This window comes from Dreissena polymorpha, chromosome 4 (assembly GCF_020536995.1).
Source record: "Dreissena polymorpha isolate Duluth1 chromosome 4, UMN_Dpol_1.0, whole genome shotgun sequence".
Lineage (NCBI taxonomy): Eukaryota > Metazoa > Mollusca > Bivalvia > Myida > Dreissenidae > Dreissena > Dreissena polymorpha.
The window spans coordinates 127,920,962-127,938,764 of NC_068358.1; the positions used below are offsets into that span (position 1 = coordinate 127,920,962).

A 17,803-nucleotide genomic window follows, 5' to 3' on the forward strand; every position below is an offset into this window, starting at 1 on the left:
CCTCTGGAGTGTTAACTAACCGTTTCTGTGATTTGGTCTGGTGACCTAGTTTTGGAACACACATGACCCACTTTCCCTAACTTAACCTAGATTTCATTGAGATGAACATTCTTACCAATTTTCAGGGGGGGGGGGGGGAATTTGCAGAAAGGTGAAGAAAAAATGTAAAATAGAAGTAAAATAAAAGATAAGGGGGTTGAGGCAGTTTAAGCAACTCTCAATCAAATTCTGTTGTTAAAACTACTTTTATATGTTAAGGGGGAAAAACTTGCCATGGGGGGAAAAACTGTCTGAAAAGTGAAGAATAAATGTAAAAGATAAGTAAGATAAAAGATAAGGGGGTGGAGGCAGTTTTAGCAACTCTCGATCAAATTCTGTTGTTAAAACTACTTGTACATGGTAGGGGGGAAAAACTGGCCAGGGGAGAACAACTGGAAGAAAAGTGAAATATAAATGTAAAAGATAAGTAAAATAAAAGATAAGGGTGTGGAGGCAGTTTTAGCAACTCTCAATCAAACTCTGATATTAAAACTACTTTTACATGTAAGGGGGGAAAAACTGGCCAGGGGGGAAAAACTGGACGAAAGGTGTAGACGGAAAGATATATTAAATGAAAAATCAGGGGGGGAAGAATTGGACTAGGGGGGGAAGAATTGGCCTAGGCCACTTTTTCCCCGGGGAAAAAGTGGCCAGGGGGGAAAAAATGGCCTGTTACACCGGGTCAAACTGGATTTAATGGGGAGCATCCCTTAATGGGAAAATATTTTAAGTCGATGAAAAATAAAATGGGATCCACGGACGATTTGCGTAAAATTGGACATTGCGATGTTGCAGGTCTGCAGAATACAATGTTGTGAGCGGCAGGTAATAAAAATGTTACACTGTTCAAATGTTAGGAATAGGTAATAGTGGTCAAATTTAACGCGCAGGAGTCTTGAAAAAACACGCGCAGTGCGCGGCAATAAGGACTTGTACGAAGTTCGAGAGAGAATAATCTTAAAAATTGTCGAAAATATAGTGCTATGCAACCCATGCTCCTGATTGTATAAACGCTCCCTACTTTAAAACAAAATATTAAGCGCCCGAAAAACTTACCATTTTCGGGCCGATTTTCAGGTTTTTGGTCATGATTTTTTTTTCTCCATTTTGGCTTTAAAAAATCGCATGCACGTTATACATGGGAGCGCGCTATACATGGTAAAATACGGTACCTTATTTATGTATTAAATTTAAAAAACAATTAATTAATTAAAGTTGCTTGTAGATTTAATTTTGTTTAATTCGAATAAGCCAAACAGCCTACATCTATGAGGATCAGCCTATTTTAATATTTATCTAAATTGATCTAAAAGAGCTGGCATGTTTGCAATCAACAAGCAATGTACCTTCAACCCTTTACATAGAACCTTGACCTTTAAGGTAAAGGATAATGTTATCTAATAATTGTTACATTTTTTGTCAAATTATTTTTAAATTCATTGCAATCGCAAGAAATGGGACCTTTGACCTCTAAATAAAACCCTGACCTTTGAAGTAGGCTGAGACAGGAATTTTCAAATTTGACCTTTGACCTCTGAGTGTGACTTTGACCTCTAAGGTTAAGATGGGTCTAAGATCTGACACGTGATTTTATGTTATTTTACATGTGTGCCAATATAAAGTTCATTCGATAGATGCACTCTACGAAGAGGTTGATGAACTGTAAATAAACTTCGAAATACAAAACAGGAGAGCTAATTCTTCAAAGTGTGATGACGTATTATAAATAATCAAAAAGATAAGAAACATTTTAAACCTATTACTTATCATTTAAAAAATCGGAATTAGATATTTATAATTAATTCATACTAAGTAAGCTTTGTGTACAAATAGAGCACCATTGATGCATTTGTTTAGTTCTTGAGACAAAAAAGCAACAACATGAAACAAATTACAGTTAGCCTTGCTCTGTGAAAACAGGGCTTAATACATGACTTGTGCTTAACGAGTCGTATCAGACAAGCCCGTGTTTCAGCCTAGACTGAATTTTTGTTCAGAATAGACTTTCTTTCGAAAAAAAAAAATCATTTCAGCAGAGAGTATCTTCCTTTAACTAGCCTGTGCACAAGCTAATCTGGAATGACAGTTTTCGTTAAGCCCTGCATTAAGCCCTGTTTTCCCAGAGAAAGGCGCAGTATTAGAATCCTTTGCAATCATCTCCACACACACTTAATGCCCAGCATGTCGTCATTAGGACAATGTAATCATTGCTTGCTTCTCTTATAACACATCCACTTCTGTTACACCATGTTTATCAAATGTTGACATCATATCATCTATTATCCAAAAGCTCACATCCTGTTAAATCATCAGGGCTTCCGAAAACACTCAAGCCATATAGATAAATGTCCACTTCACATGATGGCCATCAATTTAAATATTGATAAACTTGGATAAAAATTTTCTAAGGAGTGATTTCTGTTTGATCTGTTCAATTCCATGGAAACAGGTTACTTAAAATTGACATTTAATTTTAACTCCACTTAAGACGACAGTTTAGTTATAAACAATGACAATATAACATTATAAAGTAATAGCTGCATGACTTCATAACATAAAAAAAATCATTTTATGTTTTTAGAAGAAGGAGGTGTAATTGATGTGGAGGTTGACAAGTTATTTAAGGAACGTGGGAGTTCAATATCCCTACATATTAATGGGTCTTGCTCTGGTAAAATGGGGCTTACTGCATTTTGAAAAATGTGTCGTCTCAGATTTGTACGTTTTCTTTTAAAGGAAGTCTTCAAGCAAAAATCTAGTTTACACAGAAAGTGTCATTCTTAATTAGCCAGTTTGGATTGAACAGGATAAACTGGGAACACAATTTATATACATACAATTTAACCCTTTGCATGCTGGGAAATTTGTCGTCTGCTAAAATGTCTTCTGCTGAATTTCTAAAATTAGCATTTTCTTCTATTTTTTTTCAAAGAATACTATCAGAATAGCAAACAGTTTGGATCCTGATGAGATGCCACATTCTGTTTTTTTAGCCTAGGCATCGACAACTTGAAAACCTTTAGTTACTTCACCAAATCTTGAAGGGAGTCCCAGGAAAATCATTAATATTTCTATAAGAAATTACTACGATTATTTATAACTAAATAACTTATGTCAGTCCCTACATCTATGTAAAACTGAAATTTAACCTCCATTATAACAACAGGAGGTTATTCCCATCTCTGTGTTGGACTGACAGGGGAAAATTATTCACTCATGGTAAAAGCAACAACAATGGGGATGAGTGTATACACATATTAATTAGAAGACTTTTTAAAGCATATATTGCAAAAATTGATATCCTCGGAAAACTTATTGAATTCACGATCTTTAATATCAGTATACATGTTCAAGCATATTAAACCAGTTGTTAATTAACTCATATATACATATCTTTTTACAAACAAGATATAATTATCACGTAAACATTCATATAATTTAAATACATAACTTATAATAATATTGTCAATTTGTTTAATACTTTTTAGTGATTTATTCAACATTATGGAAATTTGATAACTTAAGTATTTTCTTCATCCAAATGTGCCTCAAGTAAAATAAGTCTTATTGAATAAGATAAATGTATTTCCTTGTCTATAGTATTAAATAAATATAAAATATGAAAGCTTTTATTTGCAAATCTTTTAGTGTCATGTTTATTGTAAGAGTTTGCAAATAAAGTTGTGGTGTTATAAAAAATAGATCAAATATACAGATATAAAACAGGATAAAAATCAAAGCGCTGAAGGCACTGAATTTGTTCGCTGTTGTATAATCTTAGACGCAACTCAGTTTTCAAAATTATGTTATAGCTTTTATATCGCAAGTTTTAAATGACCACAACCCATTCAAATTTATAAAGAGTGTGTCTTAAAACACAAATCATTGATACAGCTGACCAGTGTGAACATGCTAATCTTATTTGACATGCATTAAGCCCCGTTTTCCCTGAAAGCAGCCAATATGTACAGATTTCAATGATAAACACTAGACTGGCCAACGTTGTCTTACAAGCTGTAATACACACTATGTATGTAGCGCACCATTGAGAACAGCAGATGCTGTGGTTAGAGCAGACGCTTTTAGCATTCTCGTCTGCTTAAATTTAATGGATTTTTCCACACAGGAAGTCACAGGATAAGGTTCCTTACTGTAGCTAAGGCATACTGATTTGCAAAATTGCCTCTGCATTATTTGTGAGCTTATTATATTTGTGAGCTAACGCTCACAAATAAAAACTAGTGCATCTTAAATCTCATGAAAGAAAACTTTAAAAACTATTAAATTTGTTGATATCATGTTTTCAGATTAAAGTAAATAAGAATATTTCCTGCATGTTTATCTTTTAAATTATAAACAAGAAAGTGAAATTGACAGATATGTAGTTTTGACATGATATAATAAATTGCATACATTTTTTACAAAAATAAATCATAACTATATTCCGTAAAGCCCCAGTTAGCATAAACTTCAAACAAGAGTACCAAAGAGCTGAGGGGCTCAACTACAACCAAAAGGAATTTATCAGTTCTGAGCATGTTGAGTTGACCTGAGGTTTCACAATATACTTTTTCTTTACATTGAACTAGTTCTCTAGTTTATGAACCCACGTGACCCAGTTTCTGCAAAAAATATAATCAGGAGAAGTGTTCTGACCAAGTTTAATGAATATTAAAAAAATTAATGAGGCTCCATAGAATTTCACAAGCTTTTTCTTGAGATTGGGAAATAAATGCACGACACTCGAGTATTAAAAAGCTTTAATTCTTTGAACTTTTTAATGACCTAGTTTTGAATCTCATGTGATCCAGTTGGAAGCTTGACCATGATATTATTGGGAAAATGGTGTGTACTATGACCTTAATTGTGACCTTGATCTTTCATGGAGGAGCATGGCACTTCTTTGCAACACATTTTCACATGTATTTTTCTATCATTAGCCATTGTTATCTTAGTGTGAATTGCATTGGGTTTTTTTGTTTTTTCGTAGACCAGGGCTCTGAAGGTATTGTTCTTGTACACTTTGTGAACATATTGAGCAATTAGTTTTGAAGATATGCCAAAGTTTAAAACAGCCAGCACAAACTAGAACTTTGTCACAGACGTGACGTATACCCCCACGTGCCGCATTGAAACAGACTATTTTGCATGCTGTCTTCACAAAACAAGAGAATATAATTAATGGTGATTTTTAAGAATTATTATGCCATTATTATTTATGGCCATTTTGACCTTTGAACTCTTGAATTCTTTCGCATGACACTCCGTCTAATGACTGTGAACAAAATTGATGTACAGAGTCATTTTAAATCTCACAATGAATGACATAGTTATGGCCTTACAATCTCATTTATGGCCATTTTTCACTTTTGAACTCCAAGTGTGACCTTGACCTTGGAGATATTGACGTAATTCTTTTGAATGACACATTGTCCAATGATTGTGAACAAATGTACCAAGTAATTTTAAAATCTCACAATGAATGACATATTTATGGCCCGGACAAGCTCATTTACGGCCATTTTGGACCTTTGAACTCAAAGTGTGACCTTGACATTGGAGATAAGGACGTAATTCTTACGTGCGACACACCGGCCAATGATGGTGAACAAATTTGCCAAATGATTGTAAAATCTCACAATAAATGATAAAGTTATGGCCCGGACAAGCATTTGACCCTTGAACTCCAAGTTTGACCTTGACCTTGAAGATATTGATGTACTTTTTACACACAACACACCTCCCCATGATGGTGATCAAATGTACCAAGTTATTTTAAAATCTAATGATAAATGACATAGTTATGGTCCAGACAAACTTTAAAACACACTAAGTGACCCCGTGACCTAGTTTTTGATTCGGCATGACCAATATTCAAACTTGACCTATACATCATCAAGATACAACGTGTGACCAAGTTTGGTGAAGATCGGATTAAATTTTGGGACCGACCGAGAAAGTGACTCCTACATAGCCCCCATTACCAATGGTAATGGGGATATAAATGTATTTATTATCGTTGTGTGAATGAATAAACTGGTTATACAGGTTTTTGAAGGTGATATATGTCCAATGGTGCGGAAATCAAGATTTCCTCGTGCACAGATTTGTAGGTTTAGTCATTCGACAGGCAAGCAGGGTAGAGCGAAGACTTGATTTAAATCGTTTTATTTATTTATGCTCTGTTTGTGTGTTGATGTTAATATTATGTTTTATGTGTTTCAGTGAGTTTTATGAGAGCAGACGGATGACTGACTTGAGATAGAAAGGGGCATTGGTTCCGGACATTTTACCATGGGATTTACATAGTTTTCTAAAAAGAATACTTAACGTTTACGATATAGTAACAGCTGATTATTTGTAGATTTCTCTAAAATTAGAGGTTTCAGGAGGTGATGAAGGCACCTAGACACCGGTCTTGAGCCATGGGTCCTCATACGTCCCCCTGCCATTAAAAGAAAAATGAAAAATGAGCAGTAGGGTTGCGTATCCCGCTCGCGGTTACACCTGAATCGTTCGTTACCACCGATTATTGTTTGGGGTGTACGTGAACTCATGCGCACTTCTCTTAATTGATGGTAATGAATAAATCTTGTAATTATCGCAGCTGTTTTATCAAAACTAATGCTTCACTTTATGTACTTTTCGCAAATAGGCGTTGTGGATGGGCATAGGGGGCGTCCTCGGTGCGCTTTGGGCATCGGCGGCGGACGGGCGGTTGTTAGGGCCGTGGCGTCCTTGTTTGGGCTTGTGATTTTGAATTGTGTAGTTAAATTGTGCAATTGTATGATTTTGAGTTTAGGCTTGACGTATGATGGGTATTAATAATATTCAATTATTCACATGTAATGCATGAGCATGTTTAATGATACGTATAACGACGTGTTCTACAGAATGGATTTAGTATCGTTTCAGTTCTTAAATATATGAGAAGGATGTCGCAACGTTTACTGACGTCTCGAGACTTTTCAACTGAGCGGTGCCATTGGGGTCGATATCTGTTGCTCATTGAACACATACGATCGTCAGAAGATTTGTTTCTTGCATTTATGTGTAGAAAGCCCTGTCAGATACAAACACCCACTCCGTGCGTGTGTTTCAAGAAATAAAATACCCTGCTTGTCATGACACCTAAACAAATGTGTTTGTTTTTATTCTAAATGGTTAGATGATAAATAATTTATGTTTGTCATAAAATGTAATGGAATATAAAACATAACAACATTCAGAATCGTTATTACAGTGTCAAAGTGGCTACATAAGGAGATAAAATCCTGACTGTGTACAGTTAACACTGAATGAGCCAGTGAAATTATGCATAATCTCTATACTTTGTTGAGTGCTTAAGGGCATTTGAAAAATTATAAAACATGCTAAAGGTATGTTCAAGGAAATCTGGAATGAAGACGATTGGACAGATTTTGATAACTAAACATTTTTATGTATTTAAAAAATGTAACTTATCATACACAGAAAATTAAGACCTGACAACATATCATTTCCACCAATATTTCATTTTTGTTACCATAATGTCAACATAATAATATAGCAAAGGCATTCAAAATAAAGTGGAAAAGTCATGGACTCTTTCCCTACATAATCATGATACACGCTTTCACATATGTTTTTATATATAATACAGGATAACAAAAAGCTGCTTAACCACAGTCTATCTATCATATGTGACATGTAAATAATTTATTCTGACAGGTACTGGCACAAGGTCAGCCATGTATGAACCCAATGATAACAATGTGACTGAGAACATCACAAACAGGACTTATTTCCCCCTTTGTGTACATTGAGGCATAAGTATAAAACTGTAATTGGACATCTCGGCACATTGACCCTTAACCATTTAGATACGTATTTTCACTCATTTGTAGTCCCATAGAAAGTTATATTTAATTTAAGACCTTTCTTACTAGATTCAAGTTTTTAAGGCTTCATCTTCAATCCTTAGATACTGATGAGCAGGAAACAGCATTAAACCTGAACAGACTGCGATTAACTCACAGGCTGTTCTTGTTTTATGCTGTTTGCACATAGCCATTTTCACTTTGGTTTCAAGTGGGAAAGGGTTAAAATAATGTCTCTTATTATATACCTGTTTAATGCTTTTGACAAAATACAGGTTGTATCAATCGTTGAAATAAAAAATCCCGTATTACGCTACTCACTGTTTCCAATTCCGTATAACCATACTAGCCGGACTACTTCAACCCATTTAATGAATTCACATAACGCACACCGAAAATATAACATTTTATATTACGAAATATATTACGTAGTACATCGTGTGACGTCATTCTTGTGACGAAACACAATGGTTTTATCTAAACTCTGGAATTTAAGGACATGTCAGACTTTGTGTTTTTTAACAGTAAACTATTTGTTAAAAACATAGAACGAATTCAAAACGTATTTGGAGTGTGTGTTTACCATGCATAAATGTATATTTCGATAGAATACATAGAGCATATTTGTTGGATTCGATGGAATATCAATTTTATTTCACAAGTGATCATATAAAATAATATTTTCAAGAGTGGCGCAGCCACGAGTGAAGATATGTATTTTTATGATCACGAGTGAAATAAAATCGATATTCCATCGTATCCAACAAATAATCTTTTTATTTTATGCTTTTATTACCGTTTATTTACATTGGTAAAGAGTTTAACTAGATAATATCGCTGTATTTATGACGTCATTTCGTCAAAAAAATGATGTCATTTCTCAGTTAAACAGTGAAAAATATCGTTATTTTTCACTGTTATTTTTCAGTTTAAAACAGTGAAATACCAGTTTTATTTCACTGATATTTCTCTATAAAATCGATATTCCATCGTATCCAACAAATAATCTTTTTATTTTATGCTTTTATCACCATTTATTTACATTGGTAAAGAGTTTAACTAGATAATATCGCTGTATTTATGACGTCATTTCGTTGAAAAAATGATTTCATTTCTCAGTTAAACAGTACAAAATATCGTTATTTTTCACTGTTATTTTTCAGTTTAAAACAGTGGAATACCAGTTTTATTTCACTGATATTTCTCTATAAACCACCGGAAAGCATAAAATAAAATACAATAGTGTGGTTTAAACTAAGTTTTGATAAAGACATGAAAGATTGAAGTGGAAGTGCATATAGTTTCAACGTTTTTTGTTATAAACATCGGATTAAAATTTAAAGTTAACTTAATTGTTATAAACATTGAATCAACGATGGCATTAAGGTATGCGTGTTGGAAACCTGTGTTTTCCCAGTTCGAATGTTTACACGTTAATTTACATAAAATGTATTCATACGCGTCTTAAATAAACTATGGCGTACCGTTTTAGCCATTGTTTTGTCAGTTTTGTTAAAGTAAAAAATACAATTGTTAACTGTTTTCGTTAGTTGTTGTATATAATAAAAGGAATATTACCCTAGTCCATTGTTCCAAGAGTTTGTATCACTCTCGTGGCTTGTGCTATTTCGCCATCACACTCGAGGGGGAGCCTCTCGTGTGATACGTCATCACACAAGCCACTTCAGTGATACAAACTCTTGGAACAATGGACTAGCGTCATATTCCGTATTTATTTCTCGGTTATTGTTAATAATCTGACACAGCCCTGTTTGTTATTCACCCATGAATTAACACTTCAATGTAAGTGCACCATAGGCATCCATACATTTCAAGCTTGAACTACCTTGCTTACAAACATGATACCAGTATATATGAGCCTGACTCTGGGAAAATGGGGTTTAATGCATGTATATAGAAATGTTGTCCCATATAAGCCTGTGCAGTAAGCACAGGCTGATCAGGGACAACACTTCACACACATGCATCAAGTTCCGTTTTTCAGAGCAAGGCTCATATATTTAAAGTGGGACACTAAATTATCAACGCCAACAACAGAATTAAATCAACAAAATAATTAATAATTTAAATATGATTTAAACATCCCATAAACTTGGAAACAATGAGTTTATAATTGAAACATTCCATGACAAAAAAACATGTATTAATGAACTAAAAATATGTTAAGATTTATGTATTTTATTATTGGATTGTAATAAGTTATTGAATGGTTTACAGTAAACATGTACTATCATGCGTATTAGTTCTAAATTACTATGATAAACAGAGAATAACAGGTTACTACCACAGGTGGAAGTAACGTACCCTGGATAGTATATGGGCCCAGGAGCCCAATATATTAATATAAATATATAAAATCATGTTTAATGAGATAAAAATTGACAAAGAGCCATGGAAAAAAATCCACACCCTCTGATATTGGAATCATAACAAGGTCATTAACTTGAATTTATCATAGACCTGTCTTTGCGGGCCGCAAAAATGTCAAAATAGCTATAAATCAAAAGCATTCCTTGGTCCTCTTATGGGCAATTGGACAACCTTTCAAAAAAAGTTTACTTCAAAGAAATCCGTCCAGCCGTTTACTCACAGTCGGCCGATAACCAAGCAATATTTCGAGCCCGTTTGTCAACCCGAATAAATCTTTGACTGACTTTTAAACAATATTTTTTAGTTTTTTTCCCATTAATCGATAGCTTGCGTCCTATTCCTTTAAAACAACGAGGCATGTCACATAATGCATGCATATGCAACCACTTGCCCCTAAAATCTAATTCCAATACAATCAGAATGATTAATATTTTCCCTTTATTTACATTTGTCAAAGCGTCGTTGTTGTTTTTGATTGGATATGTTTGTGCCCGGTTCTGTCAATGTTATTCACTGCTAATTAAGCCGGGTTCAAGAGCAATGGCTACTTTCGTTTTCAAGTAAATAAAATTTAGAGTTAAATCAGTTGTTGCAAAGAAAATATAAACTTTTGGAATTAGTTTTTAGGGGTAAATGGTTGCATATGCATGCATTATGTGACATGCCTCGTTGTTTTAAAGGAATAGGACGCGAGCTGTCGATTAATGGGAAAAAACTAAAAAATATTGTTTGAAAGTCTGTCGAAGATTTATTCGGGTTGACAAACGGGCTCGAAATATTGCTTGGTTATCGGCCGACTGTGAGTAAACGGCTGGACGGATTTCTTTGAAGTAAACTTTTTTGAAAGGTTGTCCAATTGCCCATAAGAGGACCAAGGGATGCTTTTGATTAAAGCTATTTTTTACATTTTTGCGGCCCGCAAAGACAGGTCTATGATAAATTCAAGTTAATGACCTTGTTATGATTCCAATATCAGAGGGTGTGGATTTTTTTTTCATGGCTCATTGTCAAATTTTCTCTCATTAAACATAAATTTTATATATTTATTTGAATATATTGGGCTCCTGGGTCCATATACTATCCAGGGTACGTTACTTCCACCTGTGGTTACTACCTGATCTTTTTGTAATATAGCAGGCAAGGCTTAGAATAATATAACAGCGAGGCTTGCCAAGCCCTTATTTTGTTCATGACGAGCCTGATATATTACAAAAAGATCAGACAGCAACTTGTTTTTCTGTTTATCATACCTCTAAGTCCCCGATTTTAAACAAATAATGAAAAAAAAATTGCTAAAAAGCTGCAGTTTCAGCGGGAAAGAATATGTCTTTGGTCGTTTGATGTGTTCATTATGACTTCATGAACACGTGCGCTTAATAAAATGTAAAAAATGTTGTTTGCTATTTGTGTTGCATTTAGTGTTTAAAATATATTGCATCTCGGTATCAAATTGTTTGTTTTGTTGAATCTGATTGGATTTTACTAAAAATGGTTTCTTTATAGTTGATTCCGAGTAATATGACCATCCTCCACACATGACTTATATAAGAACTTCCTGTTGACCATGATATAAAAAATATATCAGGCAACATTATATCAGGCAGAAACCATGCGGTGGTATGATAACAACAAGAATGTGCTCCTTTCAAAAAATAAGAAATCGAGATGTACTTTACCCGTGTTATGAAGCTGCATTCTGAGAAAACAGGGCTAAATGCTTGAGCATAAAATGTCATACCAGATTAGCCTGTAGACTGCATTTTTCTTAAGGAGAGACTTCCTTTAAAGAAAAAATCCATAAAAAAGGAAAGTGACGTCTCTGAGTAGCCTGTGAGGACTGCACAGGCTAATCTTGAGCAACGTATTACATACATGATTAAGCTCAGTTTTCCCAGATCAGAGGCCCAATTACAGATTGCACTTATACTGGTTTTGTTGCAGAGCAGCTATATAATAGCCTCTGACTTGCACTTTAGCATTAATTGATTTATCTTAACAGTATACTAAAACCTAGAAACCATCCTACAGAACAACCAGTCCAGAAAACAGATTTCAATACCTTTTTTACAGTCGTTAACGGGCGCCACCTCTTTTTTGCGATGTATTGATAAATGAGCCAATGCTACTTCCGAGGTGGCTTTAAGGACAGGATGTTTTGAAATTTCGTGGATAATTCTACAGAATCTGAGTCGGTTTTATATGTTAATTTTAAACATATTTCGCAGTATTTTGAAAATCGGGCAAATAAGTGCGATTCAGCGAAAATATATTCATCCTGACATGATGAGAAACATATAATAATACCCCATTTGGAAATGTGATGACCTTTACAAGTTGAGGACTGGCGAAGTTTTTAACAGAAAATTGATGTATTTTGTCTCTATGACGAGCAAATTTTCAATAAATAAAATTGTTAAAACAAGAGGGCCTGAAAGGCCCAAAATCGCTCACCTGAGATAACAAGATATTATTGGGACAAATCTTCTGACCAAGTTTCACGAAGATTGGAAAATAAATGTGGCCTCTAGAGTGTTAACAAGGTTTTACTATAGCCATATAAGGAAAAATGCCCCGCCCCCTGGCAGCCATTTTTTTCAACTAACCGGCATCATTTTTGAACTCATCCAAGATATTATCGGGATGAATCTTCTGACCAAGTTTCATGAAGATCTGACAGTAAATGTGGCCTCTAGAGTGTTAACAAAATGTTACTATAGCCATAAAATTATAAGGAAAAGTACCCCGCCCCTGGTGGCCATGTTTTTAAAGCAACCAAAACCATTTTCGAACTCAACCAAGATATCATTAGGACAAATCTTCTGACCAAGTTTCATGATGATCGGAAAATAAATGTGACCTCTAGAGTGTTAACAATATTAAGGTTTTACTAAAGCCATATAAGGAAAATAGCCTCGCTCCTGTGGTGGCCATGTTTTTCAACCAACCCGCATCATTTTTTAACTCGTCCAAGATATTATTGGGATGAATCTTCTGACTGAGTTTTATGTAGATCGGACTATAAATGTGGCCTTTAGAGTGTTAACAAGATTTTATTATAGCCTTATATAGCCATATAAGGAAAAATGCCCCGCCCCTTGACGGCCATGTTATTCAAGCAAACGTAACCATTTTTGAACTCATCCAAGATATTATTAAGACAAATCTTCTGACCATATTTCATCAAGATTGGACAATAAATGTGGCCTCTAGAGTGTTAACAAGGTTTTACTTTAGCCATATAAGGAAAAATGCCCCGCCCCCTGGCGGCCATGTTTTTAAACTAACCGGCATCATTTTCGAACTCGTCCAAGATATTATTGGGATGAATCTTCTGACCAAGTTTCACTTAGATTAGACAATAAATGTGGCCTCTAGAGTGTTAACAAGATTTTACTATAGCCATATAATGAAAAATGCCCTGCCCCTTGGAAGCCATGTTTTTCAAGCAAAGGTTACCATTTTTGAACTCATCAAAGATATCAGTGGGACAAATCTTCTGACCAAGTTTCATGAAGATCGGAAAATAAATGTGGCCTTTAGAGTGTTAATAAGGTTTTACTATAGCCATATAAGGAAAAAATGCCCGCCCCCTGGCGGTCATGTTTTTCAACCAACCAGCATCATTTTCGAACTCGTCCAAGATTTTATTGGGATGAATCTTCTGACCAAGTTTCATGAAGATCAGACAATAAATGTGGCCTCTAGAGTGTTAACAAGATTTTACTATAGCCATATATAGCCATATAAGGAAAAATGCCCCGCCCCTTGGCAGCCATGTTTTTCCAGCAAACGTAACCATTTTCGAACTCATCTAAGATATCATTGAAACCAATCTTCTGACCAAATTTCATGAAGATTGGACAATAAATGTGGCCTCTAGAGAGTGAACAAGGCAAATGTTGACGTCGCACAACGGACAACGCACAACGGACGACGGACAAAAGGCAATCACAAAAGCTCACCATGAGCACGTTGTGCTCAGGTGAGCTATAAAAAATTAAGTGTCCAAAAACTTAGAGTAATAACAGTACTTGCAGTAAATAGATTACTTGCCCAGGTCTCGGGTTATCACCAAATTTCATGCTGTTAACATCACTTCTAATTGGCATTTTAAACATGGTTGAGCTTTTCAAAATCAATTAAATAACTAATTGCTTTAAAGTGGGCAATACTTTAGCTTTATCAGGTCAGTATCTTGCAAATAAATGTTATCTTACTAACAATCAGTAATTTAACATTTATTATTTACTTATTATACTAGATTATTAGATATTATTTACTTATTTTACTTGATTATTACTTAATATGTTATGTTATCAGCAAAACATGAATTTTATATGGATGATATCTTATTAAGAATCATTTATATAAATAATATAATGTAATGGTATGATAATAATAATACATAAAAATACAATAATAATAATTAATATTATTTTTATTCATTATTATTACTCCTTCTCTGTTTAGAATGTAAAACATTATTTGGCATTTAAATAAAAAATACAAGTTTTATCTTAGTATAACGGTAACAAATTTGCATGTAAATAAATAAATCACTCAAAGTATTAAAAGCAAAATTAAAAAATTGGCTCAGATAATAGTCTTTTTTTCTAGTTACTTCCTAAATGAAATAAGGAAATACAATTTTCAAATATTAAGAGACCACTACGGCAAGGAGAAGGGGCTTCTATGCTCTTAAAACCCCATTGAGTGTTCTCTTTATGTTACCTTCACAAGTTCCATTTTTGTCACTACTTCACACTGATAAAACTCCCTCACTGGCTCACTGATACAGACTATAAACTTCTATATTTGTCTAAAATCTGATGCTAAATACTGAACACTTGCTCAAAATAAATTGACCAAAATATTCACTATTATCTCGGAGAACTATTTTTTACATCACCACAATTTTCCAAATATACACTGCTCTCCATATAAAAGGAATTTCATTCTCCCATTCAGATCACACTTGTGCAATCACATCGGTTTATAGACTGTGAAATGTGAAAGTGTTTCTGCTGTCAGAGAATGCAAGAGAAATGGCAACTAGCTAGCAATGAGCATGGAGAATTCTGAATTGTTAAGAGAAATAAAACTGTGGGCTCCCCTTCAAAACAATTTAAGTTAACATGAGGTTAACATCTTAAGCAGGCTTTTGAGCGAATTAGTTAACAGATTTTAATTGAGGTAAGAGTGTGTGTGGGGGAACTGAAGAAACTTTCAATACTGCATCTGGTATGATCTACTTGGTACATAAATCTTGACATTATTGGAGGAATTACCATGACTACGGTGTGTCAATATGTTGTGGAGACACGTAATAGGGACAATGTTTCAGGCAAATACATACACGATAGTCACAGTAAGGTGCCCAGATGGAAGTGGCACACAAGTCTGTTTTTAACAATTTGTGACAGAAAACTGCCTGAATCTGTGCACAATCAGCCTGTGCAACACTTTTTAGCATGTGAAAAATTTAACAGAAAAAAAGGACTATTTCACTTAAATATTGAATGCATAAACATATCGCGCAAGAGTCAACTTTAGCATCATATATTGGTGTTGTGTAATCATAATTGAAATGTTGAGTCAGGAGAATAGAGGTCCTGGAATATCCAGCCAAAATCTAGCCATGCAAATGTGCATTTTACAACAAGTTTTTTCAAATCTTTTGTTCAATTTCTTAAATCAAGATACATGGTTACTGAATTGGTTTAATTGATTGTTAATGAATTAGTAGTTAACAATTTCTAGAACATTTGGTAAAGATTTAATGAAAACTGTGCAAATCAGAGAGCAGGAATGGAAACTTCTGCAAGTTTTTAAAAATATAAAGCACAAAAAAGCTGAAGTGCCAGGTATTTATTTGCAGGTTAATTGTTTACCAAACTTGGCCTCCATTACATTCAACAAACTTTTCCAGAATGTTTGGTGCAGATTTCATGGAAACAGTACAACTTATATGAGCATAAAGCCATGCAGCCCACCCTCCATCCATACATATGCCAAGGTTGTTCCCATTGAACAATACCTCAAGAGACTGGCAATGAAGAAGATACATCGATTTGTTCCAGCTATCATCTGTACATTTCTAGTACAAACAACAGTACATTAAACATGATATAAGGCAATAAAAAAATCAGGAAAACCTGTGGCTAAAGTTTCTTGAGAAGCATTATAACAATGAAAGGCCCAAAGTCACTCATCTGTGATACAAAGGAACTGACCTTTTCTTTGCAGCCCAAGATATCATTAGAACAAATGTTCTGACCAAGTTTCATAAAGATTGAACAATGAATGTGACTTAAAGAGTGTTAACAAGTTTTTACTATAGCCATATAGGGACGAATGCCCGGCCCCCTTGTGGCCATATTTTTCAGCCAACCATTTTTATTCTCGTCCAAGAGAGCATTGAGACACATTTTCTGACCAAGTTTCATGAAGATCGGACAATAAATGTGGCCTCTAGAGTGTGAACAAGGTTTTTCTATGGCCATATAGTCCACTTCCTAAGACTTCCTATACAGCACTGACACTTCTGGCGTCCATTGCGCTTGTTCTGCATATCAATAGTCTATAAATGAGACCAGATTCTTATGTATAATTAAATTTGTGTCTCCTTACAATGAAGCCATGATTGTTAGTGTCTTGGCTATGTAGCGGAAAAGGCATTGTCGGCTTTATGATACATTAAATTTGTCAATTTACTGGTTTGAAGATCTAATTTCCTGAAATTGTATGCTTGCAGAAATGAAAATCATTATACATGTAAATATGTTTACATATATGTGTTAGCACTTTCAATAAATTGTAAAAGCATCAAAGGGAAACAAATGCAGGATAACTTACCAAAATAATAATGATAACTGTAGTTATGTTACAATTATAAACACAAACATGTACTTTCACTTTATACATGTAAGGAATATGCACAAATTTTAAGTGTTCACTCTGACTTCAATATTGAAGCTAGCAACATGGTGGCTGCACCTGACACATCGTCATAATATTATGTGATAGATTTCACAAATTATTTGTATTTTGGTCAGTTCAAGATGTCTATTATAAAGAGTTGATGCAAATTTTAATTTTTGAAAATATATGGACTGGGCTTAAACACGATACAAAAGTGGCGCCATCCTAGATAGGAAGCAATAAATACCTGATTTATAAATCAATAAAAATGTACCAAGGCTAAAACATGTTTAATAATAGACAAAAATAGCTTCTATGGCAAAATGTTTACTCTCCCATAATGTTAACAGTCTAAAATATGGTAGACCCACTTTTATTTACTGAGAGTAAATAAGCACATGATATACAACTAAACTACTTAACATGATGTGCCCTATAAGATGCAAGATAAACTTAAGACACTAAATAAGGAGTTTTTATTTTAACTCTTTACCACTTAGATACATATTTTGACGCATTTGTAGTCCCTTCCTTTCTTACTAAATTCAAGTTTTAAAGGCTTAATTTCCATATCTTTAATACTGATGAGCAGC

At 34.2% G+C, this 17,803-nt stretch overlaps 1 protein-coding gene across 3 annotated transcripts in view; it reads right to left on the reverse strand.

Annotated features, from left to right (window-relative positions):
• LOC127876360 (myocyte-specific enhancer factor 2C-like) overlaps window positions 1–17,803 on the reverse strand; it is a 147,828-nt gene that overhangs the window by 99,548 nt on the left and 30,477 nt on the right. Inside the window, exon 1 of one of the 3 annotated variants that reach the window (XM_052421533.1) lies at window positions 15,021–15,147. The exons of the other annotated variants lie outside the window; for them this stretch is intronic. The gene's annotated coding sequence lies outside the window, so the exon portion shown is untranslated. Of the gene's footprint in view, window positions 1–15,020; window positions 15,148–17,803 lie in introns of those variants that run through there. 3 annotated transcript variants of the gene reach the window in all.